This window comes from Austrofundulus limnaeus, unplaced genomic scaffold (assembly GCF_001266775.1).
Source record: "Austrofundulus limnaeus strain Quisiro unplaced genomic scaffold, Austrofundulus_limnaeus-1.0 Scaffold80, whole genome shotgun sequence".
In the NCBI taxonomy this organism is placed as follows: Eukaryota; Metazoa; Chordata; class Actinopteri; order Cyprinodontiformes; family Rivulidae; genus Austrofundulus; species Austrofundulus limnaeus.
In genome coordinates this window covers 1,015,352-1,026,110 of record NW_013952482.1, presented here as the reverse complement: position 1 = coordinate 1,026,110, position 10,759 = coordinate 1,015,352, and positions in this window count along the sequence as shown.

Sequence of the window (10,759 nt, the reverse complement as noted above, 5' to 3'; positions counted from 1 at the left end):
TTTTTTTTTGCATTTCCAGTTTCTTCCCATGTGTCAGCATTTAACTGGTCCCAGCAAAAAACCTTCATCTGCTCCTCTGTGATCTCCTAAATGGTGTTTTTAAATCTGTATTCCAGAGTGAAGAGAAAAAAAATGAAACGTCACCGTTACGCTGTGTGGACAGGCTAGAGCAGGGGTGTCGAACACATTTTCACTGAGGGCACATGAGCGTTATGACTGAGTGACATAAAAACAATTTTCATATTAGGTAATAAAAAATAATAAAGTTTTTTTGGGGGGTTGGGGGTGGGTTTGATACATGTGAGCTAAAGACAACATTTTAACTCTAGTGTCATAATAGCACCTCTAACTTAACCCTTGAGAGAGCTGTTATTATCTTAAGGGATATGAAATGTTTGTGAAACCCTGGTTTTGTACGAGCCTGAAGGAGCGATCCACTTTAATCCAGGGAATAAGATTGTGGAACAGCACGGAAGATGAGGTTAAAAATGCCAGCTCCTTGTATATATTGAAGAGAATGATAAAAACTAGTACTCTGAAGAAATATGGACAAGGATAAGTGAATTCATGCAAATTGTTGTTTGAGTTGATGTTTTTAAATTTTGTTTTGAGTGTTTTTAGTCATTTTGATTTTTGTTGTAATTTACTTTTCTTTTGAACATATTTTGTGTATTAAAAGGGGGCAGATATTATAAGATTTATTCTTCTTCTGCTGCCTTTCATTTTATTTGATTTTATTTTGATTGATTACATGTTTTTTGTAATTTGCTAATTTGTGTTACAAATGAAATGAATAAAGTGAAATACTAATGTTACACCTCAAGCATTGACAGTGAGAGCAACAGACTACATGCTTGTGTTTGTGCTGCAGATGTTCAGCTACAACAGTTTTTGTAAAGTGTGTAACTTGAATGAATTGGCAAGATTAAAATAACCCCTGAAGCTTCAGTCTGGCTTTAGGGGTCATTTTTGACCCAAAGGCAGCAGGAGGGTTATATATATATGTATATCATCATCATCATCATCATCATCATCATGAACAGCAGTTTGAACGTCAGGGTTTGAAAATGCCAGCTACATAAATATTAAATGTTGCTTCAATGTCACTTCCACAGTGGAGCTTTAGTATTTGTTCTTCTGTTGATTTGGCAGATCAAACAGGACACTTGCTCTGTTTTCTTTATTCTAGACAAACTGGCAGCCATTGTACTTTTGGTCTGTTCAGTCAGAGCAATTTAGCTTCCAAACCAGCTGTTCTTTGTCCTTGACCATCATGTAAAACACAAGTTATGGATCAGGAACTGACTTTGAACCAGTCTTCCAGTAAAAAAAAAAAAAAAGAACAAGCATTGCAATGATTGTCTGATTATTCCTTTTATTGGCCACCACTGACAATAGATAGCCTAATTATTATTTTTTGCCTGTATGTGTTGTTTTATCTGTATCATTGTCAAAGTATCTGATAAAAATAGTAAGCAGATGTTAACAAAACTCTCAGAAAGTAATCATACACTGTACACAATAAATTCACTTTTGGAGTCAACCCTATTCAAAATAGTTGCAACACAAGCACCAAACTAGCAATGACTCAGCCAATTTTTTACGGATACTGAATTAAAGTTTGAGTGGCAGCAGCTTAAAATCATCCTCAACACATACTCACCCGAGAACTTAGAAAATCTCATGAGACAGCGTAATGTATTAGCAAAAGTCAAAGTATAAAGGTCACAAGAGAGTCGTGAGACCATTAATTTTGTATGGTTTGGAGACAAAACTGGAAGTGTCAGAGCTGAAGATGTTGGACAAGGGTGGATAAGACTAAGAATGAACTCATCAGAGGTACAGCACACACCAAATCAATGAGAGCTAAAGTTAGAGAGCAGGATGAGATGGTTTGGACATGTCCAGAGGAGGGACAGTGGGTATTTGGGATGTAGAGAGGCAGCTGCCAGGAAAAAGACAAAGAGGAGAGATACGGATGCAGATGGAGAAGACATGAAGGTGGAGTGAAGACAGATGGAGAAAGATGTCTCTCCGTGGAGAGACCCTTGAAGGTGGAACAGCTGAAAGAAGAAGAGATTGTGCATAATATCATTTACAAGGTTTGACCAAAATGTCTATATATCCTTCTTGTTTCATCATAAGATGATTTAGTTTAAAACTCCTACATGAAAGGCGGCAGAAGATTCATTCAAAGAATGTGAGGCCTTTAATAGAGGTCTGTTATAAGAGTTGGATCAATATAAGAAGGCTTGAATACAAAATGAGACCAACATGAAATTATTACAGCTTTGATGTTTTATTATTTGCCTTTCTGCTTATTTCTTAGTTTTTTTTTTCATCCCAGCTCCTGTCCACTTTCTCTTCCACTCCATTAAATAAGCTCCAGTCTTCACGCCTGGACAAACTGGTCCGTGCCCTTCTGTCAGCCAAACCGACGGGAGACCCTGTGCTCAAAAACAACCGCCCTGCCAGAGAAACAGGAGCTCGTCTTCAAGGCCAGTTTCACCACAAGCGTAATCTGCCTCACTTTACGCCAGCTGGATGAGCAGAGCTTCATTACTCCGGCAGACTTCCTTCTGTCCACCAACTGTTGGTACCAAGATGAAAACTGGGAGTCAAAGGAACTGGACCCTGCAGAAACCAGCCAGCTGGATGAAGCAGCAGACATGGAGGTCCATCAGAGAGACCCCATTTGGATGACTTGTCTGATGAGAAGCCACGAGAACTAATCATGTTTCAGTCAACCTTTATTTGTACTTCAGCTTCCAGTGAGGGACAATCCTCGTCTTCACTGAGTCGAAATGTTCAGGTTGTTTCATCGCACTTGGTTAATAAAGACAAATAAAACAATCAATTAAAGTCAGAACAATGACATTATGAGCCTCTGATCATCTGAAAAATAGTGCAAAAGTCAACAGATTTTTCTTTAAAACTTAGACTCACACTCATGCATTTATAACAAGTAGTTTCCTACACACAATGAATACTGTATATATAAATGTATATAATGTTTGCACTGGCTACTTTTTAAAAAAGCATAATAAAATTTAAAAAATCTTGTTATCAAATGGTAAAAGACCTTATGTTTTAGTAATTAACAGACATGTTAGGTGATTTTAAATTTTCACTACTGCGCCTTTAATAAGCTACATCTGAATGCAACTGAAGGACTTACATTATTGCACACAACTGCTGCTAATTTGTCTAGCTTTGTACATTATATAAACAATTTAGTTAGACTTTACAGTTATTTTTGTTTAGACAGTCCTTTTGTAACACTCTGCCGAGAGCACCGAATAAAATGCGTAATGACAATAAAGATTCTTGATTGTTTCTTGATTTTTTTTCACTATGTTCAAAAAGCCATGATGATTTAGTAATAAAAAAAAACACAGTTTTAATCACCTGAGTTATGTACTGTAACTATATGTGTTTGTGTAACATCACAGGGAGACAACAGAACAAAACCCTATAAAAATAACAAATATAAAACTGGATTTGTGACTAATTTACACAAGAGCCCTTTTTGTTTTGTTAAAGGTTTAATACTTGAAGGAATGCAAATTTCCTCCTGCTTTTCATGCCAGAGATTCTGACCAAAATCTTCTGATGCTGATTAGGTCTGGAAGCCATTTTGAATATGGTTAACATCGAGTGATTTTTTTTTTGAAATTTTCATCTCAATCTGTTTAGTGGTTCATAAGATGATTTCTTAAAGCTACAGTCAAGCGCACACACAGACATGGCATATTATCAGCTTTGGCAGCAGGTTATAAACATCCAACACAAAACTGTTGTTCTTTCTGCTGCTCCCTTCTGCAGGGGTAAAATATAAATGGACTGAACTTATATAGCTCCTTTCTATCCAACCAGGATACTCAAAGTGTCCTCATTTACCCATTCATACAGCCCCCTACTGCAATAGATCTATCTGCAAAGCTAACCCAGACAGATCATTCTGTGGAGACTAATCCGTGCTTTAAATCACATTCATACTTTAATGGGACACACACTAGATGCAGCGAAGGGTTCAGACGTCTTGCCCAGGGGCACTTGGATTCCTCACTCTCTCTTCGGAGGACGACATCCCCCCCCAACCACTCCCACAGTGGGTCAAGGGATCCCCACAGTAAGTAAACTGCCCTTTATGGCACAACCTGGGCTCAAACCTGCAGCCTCAGGTTTACAAGGTTTACACTGACCACCGCGCTGCAGCTTTCAAAGCGCCTGCCTCATATAATTTACAAAACGAATAAACAAAAAATAAAATAAAAAATTAATCGAAGAGTAAAATGAAATTAAAAAACGAATTTACACATCATTCTTTTTGTTTAAAATAGGTTAAATGTGCTCAGGCTGTAAAGCCAACGCAAAGAAAACTAAGTGTACTTATTATATTAAATGAGGAACGCCACTTAGTGTTTTGGTTTTAAAAATGAGATCTGACACTACTTTTCTTCTTTTCCCCTATTTTCTAGTTAGGATTCAGTGATGTGCGTCTGTTGTGAATACAATAAAATTAACCTCAGCTGTCCTTTGGTTTCAGGGTCTCAGTTTTCATGTTGCAGTTATACCTTCTCCTGGATAGAGGGCGCTTTTTAATAAGGTTTCAACGCACACACAAAAACACATCTCCTGACTCTTACAATCTCTACCTGTATTCTGCAATTCAAACAAAAAAAGGAGAAAGAAATAAAGGGATTGAACAGAATGCTTCCTCAGCAAGCAAGGTATCAGCAACGAACCACGTCCAGGTCGCTCTTCGAACATCATGTTCTTTATTGGCTCAATCAGTGCTGTGGAAGACGTGACGGCAATATACACCAAGTCTACACACGTAAGGATGAGTTATCTTATTAGAATGAATTTTCTAATGTCAAAATCCAGCAGCAGCAGTTTGCTCAGTGTGTGTCTGCAGATAGATGTGCGTGAGGAGAAGAACGACACAGAGACAGACGTAAGCACAGGATTAAAATTCATCTGGATGGTGGCACACTCTGCTCATGTAATTAGCCTAAAAGCCTTTTTATCAGCTTTTGGTGCAACTCTCTCTCTGTCCCTCACACACACACCTGCACGCACACATAAATGATACCACAATAATCTGCATATACCTACTAATATTCCACATTTACCTCTTAGCACCGCTGGAAAAGGCGTCAGTGTGATGGCACCATTGCCTTTTTTGTGTTCATACGAGTTATTTATATGCTAATGAATCAGGAAGGGGCATGTTGAGTGGTGAGCTCGTTCGTGTGAAAGGAGCAGCGTGTGGGGAGGAGGAGGAGGAGGAGAGCGGAGTCGCTGCCGCCTAAGAACAGATGGAAGAGGAGAACCTTGAAGAGATATGTTTGTTGGCTTTCTATTAAAAGTCACAACACCACGACCGCAGCTCCGTCCTGAACTGTGTTTACCCCTCTCATCCTTCTTCCCTGTTATTCCCACTTTACTGTGATAAAATATTGTTATTCAGGTGCACTGTCTGGGATGCCTGTCTGACTCGAGGTACTTTGGCACGAAACACACCTTTCCTACCTGACTGAAATGCCAAAATACCAGCAGCGAGCGCTGACTGACAGGCCCACACTCCCGTCAGCGCAACATGCTTCTCTTCTTCACCCTCTGATGGCGGAGACGCTCGCCGTCAGAGGGAGGAGGAGGCCCAGCGGGCTGAGTGGCAGTCAGAACCCTGGGTGTACAACTTTTGTTTCAATTTAAATGCGCCAGAATCAAGATCAGTTCTGATGAGGCGTACTTAAGTTGCTTTTTATTTAGTAGTTTTAGGTGTTGGTGTTTTGAGGTTGGTTTTGGTTATGTGGGTTATGCTCTTGGTGTTTGCCATTAGATGTTCCCTGTTTCCAGCTCCCTACAAACCACATGGCTTCTATTAGTAATCAGCCTATGTGTACTTMACTCACCATCCCTCCTCCAAATATACATATATTCTCCTCAGTCACTTCTAAATCTTGTTAGTTTTTGCCTATGTGATTGTGAGGCCTTGTGTTTTTTTTTTGTCTTGAATTTCTGCATTTGACTTCCTTAATAGTTTTTGTTTCACAACCTGGAATCTGCTTCCTGCTTTCCTGCATTCAGGTCCAATAATGCACCGGTTTGTGTTTAAATTTTATTTAATATCACCTGACAAACAAAAAGGAATGCATATTGCCCACCACCTTTTGTGCCGAAGTTTGAAAATAAAATCCCCTTATAACAAAAATGGATGAAGTTATAGCTGTTTGATGCATGATCACATACTGTAATTTGATTAGATCAGTTAGCTCTTAAGTCTCAGCCAACTCAGAGGCAAATTTTAGCTCAATGCTTGTAAAAATGTCTGCTAAGCTTTGCTAAGATTATTTCACTGTGGTAGCAATATTGAACTGGGGTTAATCAGTAGATGTGACCACTGTTTACTTTCTGAGAGTTTCAATAAAATTCATAGAGTGGTTCTTGAAATATTTTGCTCACAGAGTTGATTGTAGTCTGATTGCAGCCACGGCAAAACATGCTGACCAAAAATGTGGAGAGTTCATTTTAACATGTAAAGCAAAGGTGAAACTGAACAGAAAATAATAAAAAAAWTTTTTTTTTGCATTTCCAGTTTCTTCCCATGTGTCAGCATTTAACTGGTCCCAGCAAAAAACCTTCATCTGCTCCTCTGTGATCTCCTAAATGGTGTTTTTAAATCTGTATTCCAGAGTGAAGAGAAAAAAAATGAAACGTCACCGTTACGCTGTGTGGACAGGCTAGAGCAGGGGTGTCGAACACATTTTCACTGAGGGCACATGAGCGTTATGACTGAGTGACATAAAAACAATTTTCATATTAGGTAATAAAAAATAATAAAGTTTTTTTGGGGGGTTGGGGGTGGGTTTGATACATGTGAGCTAAAGACAACATTTTAACTCTAGTGTCATAATAGCACCTCTAACTTAACCCTTGAGAGAGCTGTTATTATCTTAAGGGATATGAAATGTTTGTGAAACCCTGGTTTTGTACGAGCCTGAAGGAGCGATCCACTTTAATCCAGGGAATAAGATTGTGGAACAGCACGGAAGATGAGGTTAAAAATGCCAGCTCCTTGTATATATTGAAGAGAATGATAAAAACTAGTACTCTGAAGAAATATGGACAAGGATAAGTGAATTCATGCAAATTGTTGTTTGAGTTGATGTTTTTAAATTTTGTTTTGAGTGTTTTTAGTCATTTTGATTTTTGTTGTAATTTACTTTTCTTTTGAACATATTTTGTGTATTAAAAAGGGGGCAGATATTATAAGATTTATTCTTCTTCTGCTGCCTTTCATTTTATTTGATTTTATTTTGATTGATTACATGTTTTTTGTAATTTGCTAATTTGTGTTACAAATGAAATGAATAAAGTGAAATACTAATGTTACACCTCAAGCATTGACAGTGAGAGCAACAGACTACATGCTTGTGTTTGTGCTGCAGATGTTCAGCTACAACAGTTTTTGTAAAGTGTGTAACTTGAATGAATTGGCAAGATTAAAATAACCCCTGAAGCTTCAGTCTGGCTTTAGGGGTCATTTTTGACCCAAAGGCAGCAGGAGGGTTATATATATATGTATATATATAAGAAATTACCAGACGTGTAAGCTCCTTGCTTCTTTTTGTCTGTTTTAATAGCAGTGTTACAGTGTAACATGATGGCCTGGCATTGTTACTGCAGCATTAATAGTTGGATTTCTGTTTTTCCACATGGATGAAAACATTTTTTGAAATGGTGCTGCATTTACAAGAATATTATTTTAGAAATGTCACGTAAAAGGATTGTTTTTTAAAAACAGAATAAAAAAGCATGCCTGTGTAGGCATGGCTTCTGTTTGGTCCCTTTCTCTGTGACTCCAACTCAAAAGGTTATTCATTTCCTGATTCCGCCATCAGTCAACTTTATTTTACTTCAGCTACATCAACTGAAGGCTCAGCTCTGGCACATCTAGTCCATCACCCCCCCAGGAGTCCATCAACACGACGAATGCCGTCATTAGTAATGCTTTGTGACAAACTGTAACTCCCTCTTGAAATATGCTGCCAGAGACCTTATTATAGTTTATGTAAGGTCTGTCAAATCATATCCATCACAGGTCTGCTCTTTAACATCTGTTAATTGTTTTTCAGATGTTGGCCTGTCACTGTGTAGAAAAACATATACCTCAGAGAACCACCACAAAACAAACCAGAGTCTGGCCTGACCAGAGGGACCTTTTGTACCAAATATTTGTCATCTCGGAAAACAACCATGTTTCAAGTGAATAAAATGGAAGCTCTGGGCTGCGTTATTTTAGTCAACATTAAAGTTAGAAAAGAGAAAAGCTGGATATTTTGTGGTGGATACTGTGTAATTCATGCGTGCTTGTTTTAAGCATCGACTAAGAAATTATGACCCCCTCTTGCCTTTTATTGATCGCTGCACTGATGACAAAGATCCAAACATCCACAGCAAACACTAAATCTCTTTCCAGGCTGCCACTATTGGAAAATGTATTGATTGTTCACAAGGACCCAAGCCTTTGGTTTACCCCTCACATAATTACACATTTTTTTCTGAACTGTTAAACTCCAACCAGCTTTTTGTCTGCACCTTCCATTTTACACTCAAGACTGGTATGCTGGTAATCTAGAGTTCATTAGCCTGGTTCCACAGTGGAGAGAGCTTTGCTTGTTGTAGGAATAATATAAAAAGAAAACAGATAAAGACCATAAATATAAGGTCTCAACCTTGTACAGATGTAATTTTCTAGGAAGCACCTTACCAGCTGTTATTCTCTCAAGGGTTAAAGGTAGCACAAAAAACAGCAAGAACAACAACAACAAAAAAGTAGACAAAAAAACAAAACAAAACAAAAACAAACAAAAAACAAGACTGAATAGATTCACTTCTCTGTTACATCATCAACTTATTTTGATGGAGGATTTTGTGCGTCTGAATCATAGAAGCTATGCTGTCAGGGGCAATTTCAATTGATCTGAGTCACGTTCCGCACCTCAATTGTTGAAGTGGCTTCCCTGAGCTTTGCTTCTCGTGGTGGCCATCCTATAACTCAGTGGTGGACACCCCAGGTAAGAAAGGCTGTCAAGCTCAAGAAGGAGTCCAATCGGACTAACGGCCTTGTTGGCTGGTAGGACTCTGGAGGCAGCTGAGGAGTACTGGCAGGTCAAGCAGGCCACAGCCCTGGCTGTTGTTGAGGCAAAAGCTCGGATATGAGAGGAGTTCAGTGAGACCTCGGACAAAGACTCACAATCGGCTCCAAGGAGATTCTGGCAAACCATCTGGCTGAGGTGAGGGAAACAGCACTTCACTAACACTGGGCTCAGTGAAGGTGGGGTGCTGTTGACCTCAACCAGTGATGTTGTCGGGAGGTGGAAGGAATACTTCTCGGACCTTCTCTATCCCACCGATCTACCCTGATTTCCTCACGGTTCTGGATGTTTTGGGGCTGTCCTGGTTGACACACCTTTGCAACATCGTGTGGACATCGGGGGCAGTGCCACTGGATTGGCAGACTGGGGTGGTGGTCCCCCTGTTTAAAAAGGGGGACCGGAGGGTGTTCTCCAATTACAGGGGCATCACTCTCCTTAGCCTCCCTGGTTTACATGGGTACTGGAGAAGAAAGTCTGATCAATAGTTAAACCTGGGTTTAGGCTTCCCTGCTCAAGGTGCTGCAACCGCGACCCGACTTCAAAAGATAATGGATGGATGGATGAGTACATTAAAGAAGAAACAAAACATGTTGGGAAAATGCATGCAATGCATAACATCATTGTGCATTTGTTTAAAAAAAATCCTAATAAAGTTGTGTGATTGAATAGTTGGATATCTCGGCCTGTACAACTTGTTCTCATTTGATAACTGTTCGAACTGTTTAATCTGTTACACTAGATTTCAAGATGCCAGCATTTATCTGTGACCTATTTTATTTTGGTAATCTGCTTCCTGAGCTGGAGCTCTGTCATTGGACCTAGGTGTTACAGTTGTCTGTCTGTGATTGGTTATATGCATTGCTACCGGATGTTATAACTGTGTTCTCTGCTCACTGACAGGCAGTAACTGCTTGACAGATTTCCTGATCGAATCTGCTGGGTTGCTGCTCTGCTATTCATTCTTATTAAATCGTCTAACGACCATTCACGCAGACACTTGTCTCATTTCAACGTGTTTCTACCTGTAATAAATGTTTCCACGACATTATTGGCGTCACGAACAGGATAATTTAGTATCTAGTATCCTCTGATTGGTCTGCCGGTTGTTACTCAATTCTCTATTAAAGTCATCAGTGACGGCCATTCACGCAGACACTTGTCTCATTTCAACTTGTTTCTGCCTTTTAATAAATATTTCCATGATAATTGTTTCTGACAAATCTTTCCCATTTGCTTAATATTTTTAAGACATTTCATGCACAAAAATATGCAATAAACATGTCAAGATTTCAAGTATTTATGACTGTTTTGTTCTTTTTATTATTTTTTATTTGTTCTTTTTATTATTTATTCAGTAAATTTTTGTCATATTTTTTGTGCTTCTGTTTGATTCTTAGTTTTTTTGTTGTTTTTCCTTGTGCCATTGTAGTGTCTCTTTCTGGTCTCTGGTTCCGTTTCGGCTCGGTTCGGCTCTCTCTTTGTCTGCTCCCGTCTGCTGCTGTCTTTGGGGCGTATCTGGGGCTGCTGCTCCGACTGGTTCGACTGTCGGTGGCTTGTTCTCCGGCTGGCTGGCGGTGGCTTCGCTTCTGGGT